Source organism: Phoca vitulina, unplaced genomic scaffold, assembly GCF_004348235.1.
Source record: "Phoca vitulina isolate PV1807 unplaced genomic scaffold, GSC_HSeal_1.0 scaffold8, whole genome shotgun sequence".
Taxonomy (NCBI): Eukaryota; Metazoa; Chordata; class Mammalia; order Carnivora; family Phocidae; genus Phoca; species Phoca vitulina.
Genome location: NW_022589711.1, coordinates 44,634,335 through 44,652,895, shown reverse-complemented (window position 1 = coordinate 44,652,895; position 18,561 = coordinate 44,634,335).

Here is an 18,561-nt window from a genome sequence, read left to right as displayed (position 1 = left end):
TGGCCTGGCCCTCTGCTCAGGCCATCCTGGGCCTCCAGTTATACTTCTAGGTCACCCAGATGATTCACTGGACAACCCTTGCAGGCCAGTCCGACATAGACTCAGGCAAAGCCTCTCTCCTCATCCCAAGCTGCCAACAGGATGACCAGTGCTTAAGGAGCTGGGGCTTTAATTCCGTGGCTGTGTTGACCATGCTGGTAACTGCAGGGGCGCTCAGGCCTCAGGGTCTGAAGTCCTATCTCTGAAGTTACTGGAAAATTCATCCCTACTCACGAGGTCCTTCCAAACACTCTAAAAGAGACAGTTTGGGACGCCTTGGGGGGCTCAGTCATTAAGTGTCTGCCTTCAGCTCAGGTCATGATCCCAGGGTCCTGGGATTGAGCCCCACATCAGGCTCTCTGCTCAGCAGGGAGTTTGCTTCTCTCTCTCCCCCTGCCTTCACTCATACTTTGTGCGTGCGTGCTCTCTCTCTCTGAAATAAGTAAAATCTTTAAGAAAAACATTAATAAAAGAGACAGTTTTCCCTAGGACTGTACCCAGTGTCCAGGGGCAGATGGGACACAGCACCCCCCACACACACACTTGGGACATTGAGCACCCCCCACACACACACTTGGGACATTGAGCACTCACAAACACAGGTTCTACTTCCCCCACCCCAGTAAATCTCCCTGATTTCCCAGAGGAGTGGGCCCCAAATAGCTTGTGTCACGAAACTCTCCCAGATGTAACCAGGGATAACCAAGACAGCGCCAATTCCCGCTTGACCCTCTGCAGCCTTGACCCACAGGGTTTCTTTGCTTGAAGGTAAGCGCACAACTTCCCTTCAGTATATATGTTTAATTAATTTCTTTAATGAATATAGCAGGTATTTAAAAGGAATACATGCATGGAGTAAAAACAAAACAAAAAACAGTACAAAAAGATATCCAGTGAACACTGGGTCTCCGATTCTTGATTCCTGGGCCCCAAGTTCCCCTTCACGCAGGTGGGTAGAGGCTGGGCACATACAAATATGTGCATTTATGTGTGTGCCCATAAAATGCACCAAAGTCTGGCTTTAACCTTGATATTCAGCCAAAACTTGGCCTTCAGCCTCAGCTTTTGGAAGTCTAAATAGCTGACTGTGTACTTCGCTATCATTTATAGTGCCCCTGACTTTGTGTCTCATCTACAGTCACGGTTACACAGGCTGCCACTGGATCAAATCAGCACGTCGACTCCCACGGTAGGCACAGGGCATGCCCCTCAGATTTACTGTTAATACGCGATCTTCGCTATAAATGTCTAGATAAATCTTTTTTTTTTTTTAATTTGATAGAGAGAGACACAGTGAGAGAGGGAACACAAGCAGGGGGAGTGGGAGAGGGAGAAGCAGGCTTCCCGCTGAGCAGGGAGCCGGATGCGGGGCTCCATCCCAGGACCCTGGGATCATGACCTGAGCCGAAGGCAGACGCTTAACGACTGAGCCACCCAAGTGCCCCCTTCTATAGACTTTATATGGGCATATGTTTATATTTGTGTAAAGATTTTTAAAATAACACTTACACATACATAACTCCATATCATAAAAGTTATTCTTTTATGCTGCATGATGGGCAGCATGCAAGCCTGCCTGCGCGCTGCTCAGCGTCAGCTTGTCCATCTGCCACTCTTCCTGCAGAGTGCTCCACGGCTATCTTTCTTCCTAACAACTACACCCCATTTATTTAACCAAACCCCAGTGATGGGACTTTCCGGCTGGGTTTCAGTTTTTTGTTATCAACAATGTGGCAAAGACGACCCTTGGATGTGTAGACCCATAAAGGCAGAGTGAACTCCTAAAAACGGCATTACTCAAAGAGTATTCACATTTGATACGTTGTCCAACTTACTGGAACATCACATCACACTTTCTAGTTTTTTCTGTCTCTTTTAGAGCTAATTCTCCAGTTTTAATGGTAAGGCTCATTCTGGGGGAAAGACAGCAGTCAAGGTGATTTCAATGGCCCTTCATCTCCAAGGAGCTTCCTTCTTGCCTACATGGCCTTGGTTGCCCAGGGCACCTGGTTAAACCTCCCTTGAGGGCCCCATCACACCCAGTCTTGAGCCATCAAAGCTTGTCTGCCAGATGTTCTAGGCTTCCTGGGTTCAGCACTTGGATAAGCCCTCTACATAGAAACTCCCTGGGATACTATGACACCCCCCCCGCCCCCCCGACTCTTTCACCCTTTTCCCTAGTTCAGGAGTTGGGAAAAGGCCTGAGGTTCCTGGAATTCCTCCATGGCTCCTTCCTGACCTTCTACTTCTAGTACTTTAATCTGAGCAAGAAGCAGTTTCCCTTCGGCTGCTTAGGGCATCTTTGTGGACTTCAAGTTCCTGTGTTTTCTTGATCTTTATTTTAACATCTATATAGGACCATGTTCCCTAAATAATGATATTAAGGCCATTACTTCAACTTAATTTATGGGAAGGGCTTGGGACAAGCAAGCATGGAGAAGACAGGACTTTCATCTCAACCCCAGAGAATGACACTCAAATGGATGCACCAGTCATGGTACTTACTGTCAAGTCTATTATTCCCAAATCTCTGAAACAACCGCCACCCCCACCCCAGTCTTCCTCCCATCAGGCAAGCAACATTAGGCCGGTCTTTACATTACGGATGACCAGTGATTGGCTCCATCTGCCACAGGGTGGCCTGGCATGAAGGACTCTGCCCAAAAGCCCAGAGGGAAATCACCTAAGCCAATCAAAAGATTGGTCTCTGTGGGATTTGGGCTAAAGAATGAAGATTAGATTGACCAGTAGCAATACAAGAATGGAGCAGACACGCAGGGATTCCATGGAGAGACTGGGCTAACTGGGGGGCTAGGGGGTTGGCAGCTCCCTCTCTAGGCTCCAGCCCACATATCCAGTCATACCACCTTGCTAAGATGGCTGAAGTAAATGAGTCTTGTAACCACGGGGGCACACTAGCTCACGGACGTCCACAGTGTGCCTCAGAACTCACTCTCCCGGCCCATGAACTCTTCCATCTCCTCCCTCCACCCAAATGCCCCACCGAGGAGATTCTCCATTCACAGGGCATAAGACTGGTTTGGTTTCTGATCTTTATCTTTAAATTCCCTTTCAGAGAAAAGGGGAATTTGACACATTCACATTTGCCTGCCTGGGTCATATGCAGAAACAGTCTTATGTATTGAGGTAAATCCAGTTCCCTGAACATCTTATCTCCGTCCTCCCTCCTCCAAGGAGTGTGCCGAGCACTCAGCCAGCACCATGCATACACCTGCTAGTTCCTTTATGTGAGGTGCTGTGGGGTAGAGCAATGGCTAATAATTATTCCTTTTTTTTTTTAACCACACGGTCTCTGAAAGAATTTTGAAGAATTTAGTTACACATACAATTTTTACATTGTATTTTTTCATCCAAGTTTAAAGATCCACGAAAAATGTAATTGCTAGCATATTGTAAATACTGACATTTAAAAATAAAACTGTTCTTTTAAATGCAACTAATAGAATCTAAAAGGCACCGCATTTTTAAAAATACAGGAAGGGCTCCACTTGAACAATTGGAAAATTTACATTGTTCCTTTTACCCTTTAGAGGTGTATATCATTCCACTTCCCCCACAGAATGTTATCCTAATGTAATGTATTTTTAAGCTTGAAAGTCTTTTATTGTTCACACTATCCTACTTTTCTGCAACTAAAATATATATGTGAATTATAATGTTAATTTTTAAAATTTCCTGTGAAGATGAGATCTAAGTTAAAAGTGATTTGGGAGTGAGATACTATGATTATTATAAACATCAAACCTTACAGAGTTCCTTGAATTTTGACAGTTATTAAATGTCAAGTAAAATTTGAGAGAGCAGTGGTATAGAATAGATGTTACTTATCACTAGAATGAGAAAGATTAACAGCAGAGAGAGAGAAGAGTGAGAGTCTTAGGACTTGCAAAACATGTTTTGATGCTTGTTGTCAAGTGCATTATTTCCAGAAGAATCCACAAAGCACTCCTGCTACTGTGGGCACACTGAAATCTACAATAGGAATTAAAAATGATAGAGAGCAGGACGCCTAGGTGACTCAGTAGGTGAAGTGTCTGCCTTTGGCTCAGGTCATGATCCCGGGGTCCTGGGATCGAGCCCTGCATCGGGCTCCCTGCTCAGTGGGGAGCCTGTTTCTCCCTCTGCTTGCTTTCTCTCTCTCTCTCTGACAAATAAATAAATTTTTAAAAATCTGTAAAAAAATGGCAATGATGATGAGAAAACTTGTACCCAAGTAAAAGATGAATATGGGCTTATAGTATTTGAGACTCTTTGGGTGAAATTTAATAAAAATGATAAAACTTTTAGGAGAAAATCTTTAGGAGATAGGGGTAGGTAGGGATCTGATATGACATCCAAAGCACAATCTATAAAAGAAAATATTAATAAATTGTACTTCATGAAAATTAAGAACTTTTATAAAACAATTAAAAGATAAACCACAGGTTAGGAGAAACTACTGACAAATCTAGAATATATAAAGAACCGAAGTTCAGTAACAAGAAAACAAACAACCCAATAACAAATGGGCAAAAAGTGTAAAGAGACCCTTCACCAGAGATTTATGGATGGCAAAGAAATATGTGGAAAGATGACCAACATCATTAGTTGTTAGGAAAATGCAAAATAAAGCCACCATAAGATATCACAACACACTATTAAAATGACTAAACTGAAAAAGGCTGATCACACCAAGTGTAGGGGGACACCTGGAACTCTACTATGCTGCTGCTGAGAATGGAACAACCACTTTGGAAAACAGTTCAGCAGTTTCTTAAATAGTTAAGCATACATTTACTATATGATCCGGTCATTCCATGCCTAGCTATTTACCCAAGGGAAAAGAATATATGTGTCCGCACAAAGACTCATACACAAATGTTCATAGCAGTTTTATTTGTAAGGGCCCCAAACTGGATACAACCCAGTTACCCATCATCAGGTGAATGGATAAACACCCTGTGGTATATCCATACAATGGATCTAAATAGCAATAAAAAGGAATGAACTACTGATACTCACAGCAACATCAATGAATATCAGAATGATTACTCTGAGTACAAGAAGCCAGACACATAAGGTATTGCTCCATTTATATACAATTCTAGAAAATGGAACCTATGGTGGCAGAAGGCAGAACAATGTTTGCCTAGGGATAGGGTATGTTGACCGTTGGGGTGAAGGGAGGGAAGGATATTAAAGGGGGTGAGAGATATGTTCCCTAACCTTGACGGTGGTGATGGTTTCATGGGTGTATACACGTGTCAAAACATACAGTGTACACTTTACATATGTGAGGCTAACTGCATGGCAATTAGACTTCAGGAAAGCCATTTAAAAAGTGTGAATAAATGTCCAAGAAAATAAACAATACTAACTGGCTCTTACCATGTGTCTCTTACTTGAAGGTTTACTATTGATCTGTCTGAAGTACATGGCAAACCTCCTACATCCTCTTCCCCTCTTCCTGAGTCCTGCGCAGGGATGGAGATGAGGCTGGGGGGTGGGGGCCAGAGAGCACTCTCAAAGCTGTTCCTCCAGATTGAGAATGGGGGACGGGCAGAGAGGCTGGGCTTTAAAAGCAACATGCTTTATTCTAATCTTGAGTATCCTTTTTTACTTAAAGATTTACTTATTTATTTGAGAGAGCAGGAGGGAGGGAGAGAGGGAGTATGGCGCCTGCAGGGTAGGGGGAGGGGCAGAGGGACAGAGAGTCTCAAGCAGACTCCCCGCTGAGCGCAGAGTGATGTGAGGCTGTGGGGTTCCATCTCACAACCCTGAGATCACAACCTGAGCTGAAACCAAGTTGGAGGCTTAACAGACTGCGCCACCCAGGAGCCCCATGACCAAGGTTATTAAATAACAATTGTCATCTTTCCTGCTCCCCCACTCTATAATATGTCCAAGGTCTGAGCATCTCAACATGAGTCAAAGCTCCTCTTACAATATGCCACATTGTCTGTGACAGAAATACGTGTAAGAGAGGGGTAGAGGTGAGGCCCCGCCCTGAGTTCATGATAACCGGTTAGAAGAGGTATTGTGGACACATGTATTTTTAATTGTTCTCCTCCTCCTTTCCCACTTTTTTTGAGGGGGGGGCGAGGGGGGGCAGTGAGCGCCCCCCCCCCCCCCCCCGCCCCGGACCTCCGCAGTAAGAGTGCAAGTGTGAGAGACCTGCCTTTCATTTGCAAGTGGGAGAAAGACAACTTGAAAAGGGAGTGGGAAAGCAGAACCCAGCCCTGACCTCAAGTCAGCGGGAGGGTCTCAGATCTCAGATCTGCTTTAGGAAAGGCAGTATGTGGTTTTCCTTAAATCCATCATACTGGGAACCTCTTGCCCTCACGTGCCCTGATCTGAAGGCCCCTGACACGGAGGGTTGACCCTGGACTTTTGAATTCTAGACCCACCACCACTGCCCAGCCGTGTGATGTGTCAGGTGGGCGTGGTGACACCTACCTTGCAGGACTTTGTGAAGAGTAAATTGGTTATAGAACGGGGCCTCAAACAATGTCTGGCAGTACCAATGCACTGCCCTTGGAAAAACTCCTTTGCACGCGCGCGTGAAACAGAAAGAGAGAATGGGGGTGGGGGAGAAGGTGTCACCCAGGACCAACTTCATCCGAGTTGAAGGCTGGAGCTCCGCCCCCCCCCCCCCCCCCCCCCCCATCCTGGGCTCAAACCCAGCCCCTTGGCTCACCAGCTATTTGACCTTGGGCAATTTGTTCTTCTAATGCAAAACGGAGCTAATAATAGAACCTACTCCCGGTTTGCTGTGAGGGCTGAAGCACAGAAAGTGCTTAGAACAGTATCCAGCACGCACCCCAAATTATTACCATTGTTACTGAGCGGTGCATGAGAGGGTGAAGAGTCGTTTCTGCAATCCGAGCCCCTGGTATGTCAGAGTATGTGGTCTTGAGTGTCACAAAAATTGCTTCATTGACAAAATTCCAAAATTTGACCTAGCGTCCTTTGGGGGAACAAACGATACTAGTCCAGTAAATTATGCATGAAACAGCTTTTGCAAGACATCGCTGGTGAAAAACTAGTCTCCCATATAGGGCCTTCCCACCTTCACTTTATCTACTTGGGAATTTCCCTCCTTCTCTCCATCCCTTCCTACACTGCCTCCTTTCTGCCTCTTACTTGCTGGAATTCAGAATTGAACAGAATCTTAAAGACCATCAGGTCCAGGATTTTAATGTAAGAAAGGACTGAAGGGTTGACTCGGCCCACCCGCGCCAGGGAGTGTGGTTTATGAGAAGTGAAGAAAAGAGCAGGAAGAAGAAGGAGAGGCGAGTGTGACTTATTTCTATCACCCCTCCTTGTCACCTTTCCCAGCTGAGGAGAATCCCTGAAAATTCATTTGCTGGTGGACCCTAATGGGGACTGTGACACAATATGAATTAAACCTTAGGTCTCCGCCCCCACTTCCAGGCACACAGCTCCTAAAGCCCTTAGAATCTCTAATGTGATATGTCTTTTGTCTGCTAATGAATGACTGGCGGCTGGGGGCTCCTGGCTGGCCTCTGGACCGGGGATGGTTACCAGGGGAACCAACCACGTGATTAGAGGGTTGGCACTTCAGCCCCTCCCCCAACCTCCTGGGAGGGCAGAGGGACCGGGAGGTTGAGCTTATCACTAACGGCTAATGATTTAATCAATCACGCCCACCTAACGAAGCCTCCATTAAAAACCCTAACCGAAGGGCATCTGGAGCTGGGCTCCGGGGTTGCTGATCCCGTGGCAGGGCTGGGAGGTGGTGCCAAGCCTGGAGAGGGCCCGGAAGCTCCCTGCCTCTTCCCCCACACCCTGCCCTATTCATCTCTAGCATCTGGCTGTTCTGAGTTGTATTCTGTTGTAATAGATTGGTAATCTAGTACACAAACCGTTTTCCTGAGTTTTGTGAGCCTTTCTAGCAAATTATCAAACCTGAGGATGGGGTCATGGGAGCGCCTGATTTATAGCTTTTTATTGGTCAGAAGCAGAAGTGACAGACAATTTGGACTTGCAATTGGTGTCTCAAGTAGGGGATAGGGAGGCACTCCTATGAGACTGAGCCTTTAACCCGTGGAGTCTACCTTAACTCCGGGCAGTTAGTGTCATGATTGAGTTGAACTGTTAGTGTCTGGGGGTGCCTGACTGGCTCAGTCAGGAGAACATATGACTCTTTTTTTTTAAGATTTTTTTTTATTTATTCATGAGAGACAGAGAAGCAGAGGGAGAAGCAGGCTCCCAAGGAGCAGGGAGCATGATGTGGGACTTGATCCCAGGACCCTGGGACCATGACCCGAGCCAAAGGCAGACGCCCAACCATCTGAGCCACCCAGGCACCCTAGAACATATGACTCTTGATCTCTGGGTCATGAGTTCGATCCCCATGTTGGGGGTAGGGTTTACTTTAAAAAGTAAAAAAGTAAAAAAACTAAAAATTAAAAATTAAAAAAAAAAACAAACCTGTTGGTATCTGATGAGAATTGGAGAATTGCTTGGTGTGAAAAAACCCTGCATATTTGGTGTCAGAAGTGAGTGTAGAGAAGTAGCACTTTTTTTTTTCCATTAAGCTGGATAAATAATTAAGTTAATATGGGGATACTTGTCAGAAGCTAAAAGTCCTCATACCTGAACCAAGTTATTCTCCTTCTAGGTATCTTTTCTAAGAAAAGAATCAGAAACTAGGTCGAGGATAAATATACAACATGTATTCCCCAGAATAAATCTCCCCAGAAACAGCCTTAATGTCCAACAATAAAATTAGATACTTTAAATTGTAAATTTTTCCATGGCCATGGGAAAATATTCATGATATAATGTTAAGGAGAGAAAATAAAAACACAGTTATAATTTGTTCTATATAAAGAAGTAAAGAAAGCAATATGCTTTTCTGTATTTTTAAAAATGAAGACTTTGAAACCTTCAAGAGGAGAACAGGACTGTTTGGAAACTAATCCAGAAAGTTTTTTTTTTTTTTTTAATTTTATTTATTTATTTGACAGAGAGAGACACAGCAAGAGAGGGAACACAAGCAGGGGGAGTGGGAGAGGGAGAAGCAGGCTTCCCGCGGAGCAGGGAGCCCGATGTGGGGCTTGATCCCAGGACCCTGGGATCACGACCCGAGCCGAAGGCAGACGCTTAACGACTGAGCCACCCAGGCGCCCCTAATCCAGAAAGTTTTAAGAAAAACATCCCTCCAAAAGGTTTAAGGACATTCATCATTCCGAGTTTTTCTAAGCCTGGGCTCCCCACCACTTAACTGTGAATGTGCTTGCTTTGGAACTGAAAAAGGAGAATCCTCCATGCTTTCGTGAACGGATCTGGACCTACCTCAATAGTTTTTGCTGCTTGTTCTATTGTTTCAAATTCCACAAAGGCAAATCCCTTTGAATCTCCAGTAGACTAAGAGTTTGGCATACTTATATCAACAACATTGTCACATTTCACAAATACTCTTCCAATCCAGCTGTGATCAATTTTTCTGGGAATTAACACCTATGATAAATTAGAGGTAGCAGTAAATATGTATGGATTTAATAACTATTGCCTTACTCAGAGGGTCAACAAATTTTACCTCAAATATATTTTTAAATTAAATGAAAATTAAAATGAAGACTTTGGGAGGGATACAAGAGGGAAGGAAAGGAAGAAGGTAAACAGTTATCAGGCAGGCCACCAAGATGTGCCCGGTGCTTTATGACCTTTATGTTCACTGCTCCATTCCATTGTCACAAAATCCATGTGAGGTAAGTATAATTATCCCACTCCTTCATGTTAATTATACTTTTTTTTTTTAAAGATTTTATTTATTTGTCAGAGAGAGAGAGAGAGCAAACAAGCAGGGAGAACGGCAGGCAGAGGGAGAAGCAGGCTCCCCGCTGAGCAAGGAGCCTGATGCGGGGCTCCATCCCAGGATCTCGGGATCATGACCTGAGCTGAAGGCACATGCCCAACTGACTGAGCCACCCGGGTGTCCCTAATTATACTTTTTTAATGGAGGAGAGCACAGGATCCGCAAAAGAGATGAAAGAATTCCCAGGGCTCAGGGCTTGTTGGTAGAGGAGCAGGATTCGGCCCAGCCTAACCTGCTCCCAAGCTCGTGTCTTCCCACCGTATCTCGCTGCCCAAATGCTCAGGGAGCTTTGGCTGCACTTCTACTGCCATTTGGAGTTTGATTAAAAACAAAATGCGGACCACTTTATCACGAGTGCTTTCAATCCACATTTATTGCAAAACCACAGCACAGTAACTATGACATCAACATAACCGTATTTCCTAATGGAACAGGCGATCACCATTCTAATGTGCATTCTCCAAAGAAGCGGAGGCTTATTATATGGAAGCTCCTGCACAGTGAGTAATGACTAGAACCCCCATTCTGAACTGGGAGTTCTAAACCATTAAACATTTAATTACCACTTTGGCAAAGCAATGCACATTACCATTTCCACAATGTAACAGCACAGAGATTTTAAATGCATCTTTATTTTTCAGAATCTTCAGTCTTCACAATGTGTAAAGTGAAGCAGAGTTTTTAAATAAAACGCTTTGCCAAAACACAGTTTCTTAAAAAGACCCGATGAAAAGGAGGGAAAATTGCACATGAATACTATTTATCAGTGCTTACAGTTGACATTAACTATAGTTTTAAAAGAATAAAAATACTCAAGACTTCAACATTTCCTTACAAAAGTATACTTGGCCATAAAATGAAAGTCTATAAAACCCCAAATATTAAAAAAGTAAAATGCAAAAAAATTTTTTTTATTAAAATGTAATACAATCTTTACATGGTAAGAGTTGTTTAAAAACGCACAGAACACTTCCTAAATTGTGAGAGTCAGAGGGGCATTTATCACACACACTCATGCTTTGACAGTTGCATAGACCCACTGGGTCACAGAGCTGGGACAGCAGGTATGCACACAACCCCCCACCCCCCCGCCAGCACTGAGGCTCCGTGGGGGCAGATTCTAAGCTCCCCCCGCACCTGTTCATATTTACACCATGTCTTGTGCTGGGAAGAGGAAGTTTGCCCGAGCACATGCGGTGTCATAAGAGGTGGGGCCCCTGCTGTCAAAGAGTCTAGATCTTTGTGTTGCCTAGATCTTAGTGTTGCCATTTGAAAAATCAGGTCCTGGAGCTGGGAGGAATCTCAAGAGATCATTTGGTCTATGCTCAGTCCTCTGGCCCAGCCCTGACCCATTCTCCTCCTTAGAGCCCCAGAAGCAGTGAATCGGCTGCAGCCTGCTGGAACGCTATTTTGCTCTTGTAATCAGAACTTCTTGTGTTTAACTGTAGCAGTTTCAGCCAAAAACCGTTCCCAGGGTGGACCCGGATCCCGGCAGGAAAGGACTTTGTTTTTCCATAGACTGAATGAAAGGAATCAGGGACTTCACTGCAGCCTGGGACTAACCGGAGAGAATGGGGGTGGGGGGGGGGGGGTGGGGAGCATGAACAGGAATGCGACTCAAGGCCAAGAGGGAGCCTCAAGGCTGAAGGCAGGGTGACCTACAGGAACCCCACCCCTACAGGGTGACCTACAGGAACCCCTACATGAGAATGGGGGAGCCTGTTTGGCATGCTAGTCCCCCCCTTCCCACTCCCCGGATGGGTGGTGGTGGCCATAGACCTGTTGAAGTTTCCTGCTCCAGGAGCTGCACCTGCTCTGTTTCTGCAGCCACCCGACCTACCACCTGCTGCCCCGGCCTCGGCCTGCCTTCCTGCTCTGTCAGGTAGCACACGGCCGCGCAAGCCAGAGAACTATAAAGTTAGACCAAATGCGTGGTGACTTAGGAGCAGAAGGCGAACAACGAAGTGTTTGGGCTTTGGGATAGCGATTTGGGCTGGACAGGCTTTCTGGCTTGCTTCTAGGAGAGTGACTGAGAGGGTGGAGGTGGACGGAGAAGTCTGAATGGAGTAAGAGACGGGAATTTTACTTGGATCGAAGTCCACTTGGACTACTCAAGATTTCTTTGCATCCAAGAATTGGCATGAAAAGCAACTATGCTGGCAGAGTGCATGAAACACAATAGGTTTCAAAGGCATGCCTTCAATTACAGAACATTCCTTGGAGGATGGAAGGGAGGGGGGTTGTTAAAGTTACAGCCTTTGGAGTAAAACACAGTTCCTCTTGGGAGGCGATGGATGTCTCTGTTCCCACTGCTTTCTCAGAGCAGAACTGGAGACCCACCATGCCAGACAGGGCATCTGTGCGGGGCGGGGCGGGGGGGGGGTCCCAGATGGCGGGCGCCGCCTTCCAGCGCTCCCGCCGGCTTGCGTGAACGCCAACGCAAAGTGGGAACCGTGAGGACTCTTCCCTCGCCACTACAATCCCTCGTCACCTGGGGCCCTCTGCCTTGATCTGTTCTGCCGGCTCCCCTCTGCCACTGTTTCTTGAGCAGCCCCCTCTGGCCTCCATTCCTTGAAAGCAAGAAGTTCTCAGTGCAAATGGGGAGTGGCTCTGGCACAGGGACAGGGAAGTTGTAGAATCTCCAGCCCTCTTGAGCAGAGAAAGCAGTCGGCCAGACGTGCCACAGGCAGGATGTACTTGGAGGCAGGAGGCTGGGCCAGATGACTCAGTGAGAATAAGCCAGTTTCAGGGCTGTTTTCCAGAATCTGGCTTTTACTACAACTCTGCCTCCAAACCTCCTTCTCCACTTTTGCTCAGCAGATATATTAACACATGCCTATAGGCCTGGCTTACGTCTCACTGACTCTTCCACGGTGGTCTCCTGGGCCTCCTTACATAGCCTTGTCTCCTCCTTACTAGAAGGCTCTTCCCTCTGCCCAGTCCCATGTCTGAAAGAGCACTAACAGGTGGGAAATCTTTGGAAGCTTGTTAGCTTTCCCTAAACCCTTTCTCCCCTTCTCAAGTCATCAAAACAGATTTCTCTGCCTTTCCCTTCAAAAGCTGTCCAGGAGTATGTTATACTCCATGAAGTTAGGGACACGCATGGATTCGTCATGGCCCAAGAAAACAGGATTTAGAACCTGTTCTTCCAAATAGAGTAAGATCCCATAGACAGTTGTAGAAATAAGCGACAAAGCTTCTAGCAGCCTTTTGGGGGGTGTTGCTAGCTTTGAACTACACGGTTTATATGAATGGACTCATCAGAAAATGAATGTGAGGGCCAGGACACTGTCTTAATTGTTTCTACATCCTCAGCGCCTAGCCCAGTGCTCAGCATGCTGCAGGAGCTGCAAACATACTGGCTGAATTACGAGATCCAGCCTCCTGCATCCTAGATCTTTTTTCTTTTTTAAATATGATCTGCCTTTCCCGGCATTTAATATTGGCTATGATGAAATCCCTGCCTGACTTTATTTTAGAATGTTCCATTATGTACAAATTGTATTATAAAGTACACAGAAGGAAAAAGATCATAGTCTGCTCTAAGATAAAAGAAGCAATTTTGTAAGAAAAAAATTAAAGTTTAAAAAAACATGAAATAAATTCCAGGACCTAGCTAACAAAGAATTTACTGGTAGAGCAATATTGATAAAAGACTGGATGGGAAGGAAATCAGTAGCTGGTTCATTTGAATAACCTTTCTCCCAGTTAGGTGGAAGGATGATTACAGGCATCAGAAGGGTAGCATGGAGTCACCCTGCCTGGAGGTTGACACTAAGCTTGAGTGAAAAAGACAACAAATATGGAAGGGCTTCTCTATTCTGGGATAAAAGAGGGTGAGATGTCAGGGCTAAAATACCAATTGATGTTTTTTCCCTGAAAAGAACAAGTGTAATTACTTTCCTTGGGACATGGAGCAAGGATTCTAGGGCACAAGCCGCAAGGACAGAGGAGAGGGATGGCTGCATCTGAGACATCTCTGTCACTTACTAAAACAATTTCTCAGCAATAACTTCTGGATCAGGAAGAACAATACAATGTGAATTAGTGAGTTCAGGAAAGAACTAAGAACAAAGAGGCCACCCCAACACACCTGCTCATCTTAGCTAAATTCCACTGGGCAGGCCCCATCCTGCCTATGACAGGTGAGGTGGGAGCAATCAGCTCTCCTGACTTCTGCCAGGCACGTTCTCTGAGTCACAGACCGAAAAAGAAATAGCACATTATGTGCATAGATCAAAGGAAGCGATGTTGTTTGGGACTTGTAGATGCAATCTAGCAAGAGGGAGGCAGAATTTTCCTAAAACTTAATTTTCAAAAGCCTCCAAAACGATACATTCCTGGTGGAGAGGGAGATAAATTTGAAACTGGGGACATTTGTAGTAAATAAAATCATCTGCAGAACTAAAACCTACCCCCCCCACCCCCCCGCCTTTTTTAGCATTCTTTGGGTTTCTGCAAAGTCTTCAGAGGCTGGGACTTCACTAGTGATGCATCAAGTGTGCTTGGGTTCACTCGCAGGTGGGGAGACCGGAAGGGCTCCCATAAAGACTCCAGTCCCCAGACTAGCCCTTCTCTATCTGACAGGCTGAAATCCCAAGTTCTATCATTAGAAATCCTTCCTTTTGGTGTTTATTCTTTGTTCTTTGTTAAAATTCAAATTCCCCTTAGAAAGGAGACTCACAAGGCCTTATGAATATGGGTATCTTAGTGTGCATGCATTTGTTAAATTTGTCTTCAGAGGAAAATGGAGGCGCCAACAATCTTCCCAACTTCCTGAAGGACTAGTAAGCCAGCCGTGATGGTGAGGTTGGGATTCCTAATGCCAAAATTGATTCCATGCTCCCAAATAGATACAGCTTCTGTCTATGATGAAAATTTCAATGGAACAAAATATCCTTTCCTTGAAATCAGTTACGGTTAATGATGGTATGAGAAACGTACTTAGGTGCCTGCCGTGTGTGATGAAGGATTTGGGAAACTGTCAATCTTTCTCTTAATTGTTAGTTCAGGAGAGTGTTATGGTTTTTAAAATATGTCTAAAAGGTCCTGAAGGATAGAAACATCTTTGGTTTTTCTGATTCTCGTTCACAGGCACACACTGCACACATATCATCACTCTGTATCGAGAATGAATAGAAGGATGAGGGAAGGAATAAACGGGTATGTTGAGAGCCTGAGTTTCTCGCACTGCCCGGCTCCTGTTAGCACATCACTAACAGCTAACAGGGCCCTGTAGGAGTTCCGCCTCTATCTGAGATGATAATGCAGAACTGGAAGTATTGGGGATAGGTAGTGCACTCTACTATCGTCTTCTACTTTCGGTGACGTGTGACCACTAGGTGTAGAAAACTTTTCAGCCAAAGGAACATCTACTCTCACCCTCTTAATTTAGAGGTGCGGAAGCTGAAGTCCGAGAGGACAGGTGGTTTGCCAAAGGCCCCAAGGGTGCTCAGCAGCTGCCCTGGCGACAGAGACGGAGAGCCAGGCCTCCTGACTCCCAGCCTGGTCCCTTCTTTTGGTTCCTTTCTCCATCAGCTGTTGTGCTCACGTCAGAGCCTCAGTGAAGCCTTGTTTACTAATACCTGCACGCAGACCCGGCCTTGACAAGCTGAGGCTCTGCTCTCTGTGAGGTATCCGCACAGCTCTCCTGACAGAATGTGGCCATGTCGAGGATGACATAGTGGCAAAGCAACTTACAATCAATCCTTTGGTGCCATGACTCTAGATACATAAGCCTGAGGATGGGCTTTACCATCTGATCTGACAGTTTGATTTCTACAGGTGCAAACCCGTCCCTGACTCACAATGAATCAAACCAAGCCAAAGGATGGGTTCCTGGTTTGGCCTGATTCCAGCGAGCAAATGCAGTGCTCTGACCTGGCTTCTGGAACGCTGTCTCAACATCAGATGGCAGATCTCTCTCTTATTGTGTTTGATACATTTTGATGTGTTTGATGCATTTCATATACAAAGTTCTTTGGGGGAAATAAACAGCACCTGTAGCTTATCTCCTACCACATACAACGAAAAAGGCAATTCTTCTCGTCTAGCGTGTGCAGTGGAATAGTCCATGTATTCACAGGAGGAGGGCCACTGCACAAATGGAAACATGACGGTGCTGGGAAGCTCTGCAATTTTAGAGACTGCTTCCGTCATTCGTCATTTTTTCCTACTTAAATAAGAACAGACCTGAGTTTTTGACTGGAACAGACCTTAGGGAATATCTTTGTTGGCTCCCTTATTTCAGAGATGCGATAAACGGGAAATGAAGTGACTTGCTCAAGGTCAAACAGCTGAAGACACTAGGCCTGGGACACCTAGTCCCAGGGGCTCCTGGGTGTCTCTAGTCTAGTTCATGAAGAAACTGGCCAGCTTTCCTCTCTAATGCTGGTAACTCGGAAAATCTGACGCAACCGGAAAGGGGAAAGCTGGATGGGAAGGAGGGCAGGGAAGGAAGAGGTGACCAAACCAAGCTACACTCTTGTCCTACTACAATGCATCCATTTTATGGGTAGTGTGAGAGTCAGGACAGCTAAGGAAAGTGACCAGGAAAATAGGAAGGATCACCAGAATCTTCATTAGCTATTGTTTTAAAAAAATGGAATCACACAGTTTACTCTCTTGATTCTTTGCTTTCTATACGGTTGCGTGTCTCTGCTGAGACAAAGAGCCAAGGAAGCCCTGTCGAGAAAACTGATTTGGGTTTCAGGTGTGGGTCATTCACTTTCTTCTCTCGCAGTACGTGGGCCCTAGTTGACCACATAAAAACAGAAACTCAACTTCCAATAAGAAAAACAGAATATTGCATATTAAATTTCACTTTTAAACTTCAGGATATGATAGAGTTTGATGGTACACAACCAGGTTTGTGACCCGTCTCTATTAACTACTCCTACATTTGATTCAGACTCATCTGGGAGAGAAGTAAGGATCTCAGAAACTCCTGCTTCTGCCCCCAAAAAGCTAATGCCGACACGGTCTAAGAAATAGTTCCCTAGATGACTTAATTTTAAATCCCCTCTAAGTTTCTATACATACGTATGTGAAAGCACAGAAGAATTTCTGAAACGATTAATAAGGAAATACTTTGGAGAAGGGGAATGGATAGTCAGCACGTGTTTGTATGGAGGTAGACTTCACTCTATTTCTGTACTGGGTATTTTATAATGGATATACATTCATGGATTTTCTTGTTTAATTTTCAAAAATTTAAAAGAAATGAAGAAATTACTTAAAAAATTTATTTCTGGTTACCACATTGATCACTTACAGAAAGAATGCTAGTCTAGGACTCAGGTTATCTGCTACAACTTGGCTGGGCCATTGAACCTCAAAGGTTCTCTGTTAATTTGTAAAATGAGGTAGTTGGATTAGATCATCTCTTTGATTCAATGGGAAGAAAATCAATCTGAATTAGAAAAAGCCTAAATTAAGTTGTATGAAGTAGAAGTATGATTTTTAACATTTAGGTAAATGAAAAGTGTCTCCAAGTCATTCTTGCCATTCTGGTCAAGACTGTGGAAGCCTCCCTTACAGACGAGAAGTGCCCAGAGGGAGCCCTGAGAGCACTGTGATGTGTGCTTTAGAGCTAAAATAGTTTGATGCGTTTCTAACATTTTATCAAGTTGCTGAAATGAATTCCATGCTTTCATTTTTTGGTTGTTTAAAAAAAAGTGTAATTCTCTCTTGTTGAATGAGCAGAACAGCTGGGGGGAGTAACCTTTGCTCTCACTTTTTGAGTGTGGGTTGAGATGGAAAGCTATCATTTGAGGGCTTCCAGATTTCCAAGGCACAACAGAAAGACTACATAAGGCTATCGAAACAGTCCATATTCTAAAATGCAACAGGTAATAACTAGAGAAGCTTGTTAGAGACCTCTGTCATTCCCATTTCAGGGAATATTCTAACTTATCAGACTTGCTGTGGGAAGAACTGTTAAATCTCTCTGGACTTACTCATGCTAGCGTCCTGCTCAGGAGAGGGAAGCCCAGGCGTATGGCCTTAGTCGTAGTCAAGAATGAGACTGGGCTTTCGCCTCGGAGCTCAGGGACGGGTTCAGGGTGAAGCCTGTGCCAGGAAGTCAGTTCAAGGAAGCAGAGACCTAGGAGAGTCTCAGACACCTGAGAGGACACGTGTGCTTGGGGCAGCCAAGGCGTCCGCTTACTGAGCACACAACTACTTCCACTGAGTACAAAGTACCCAATGGATGCTGTTAAAAGAGCACCCCAAAATCTGTCAACTTTTGTTCTTCTAGGATGGTCCAACACTACATGCCCCCGGAATATTGCTTATATTTTCCTAACAGAGTAGCGAACTCTTTGATAGTATGGAAATAAGGTTTAATTTGTCCCTTTCTGTACAATTCTAAATTAAAGGGGAATTCTGTTTTTCCTAGATCCACAAAATAGGTGTCATCAAATTTCCTCATAGTTTTCTTTTGCACTTGCTATATAAAATGGTATAATCACAGTAATTCAGTGTGGAATTAATGTGATTTTTAACATTAAAGCACATTTACTATGCATTTGTATTTGATCTTGAGTTTAAAATGTAGCTACTACTTATGCAACCAGCAAGATGAATGCCTAGATTTTAGTAAAAATAATAGAAAAAAAACCCTAATTTGAAGTAGATGGGAATTTAATCTCTTCAATTTAAAATCTCTTAGCTGAATC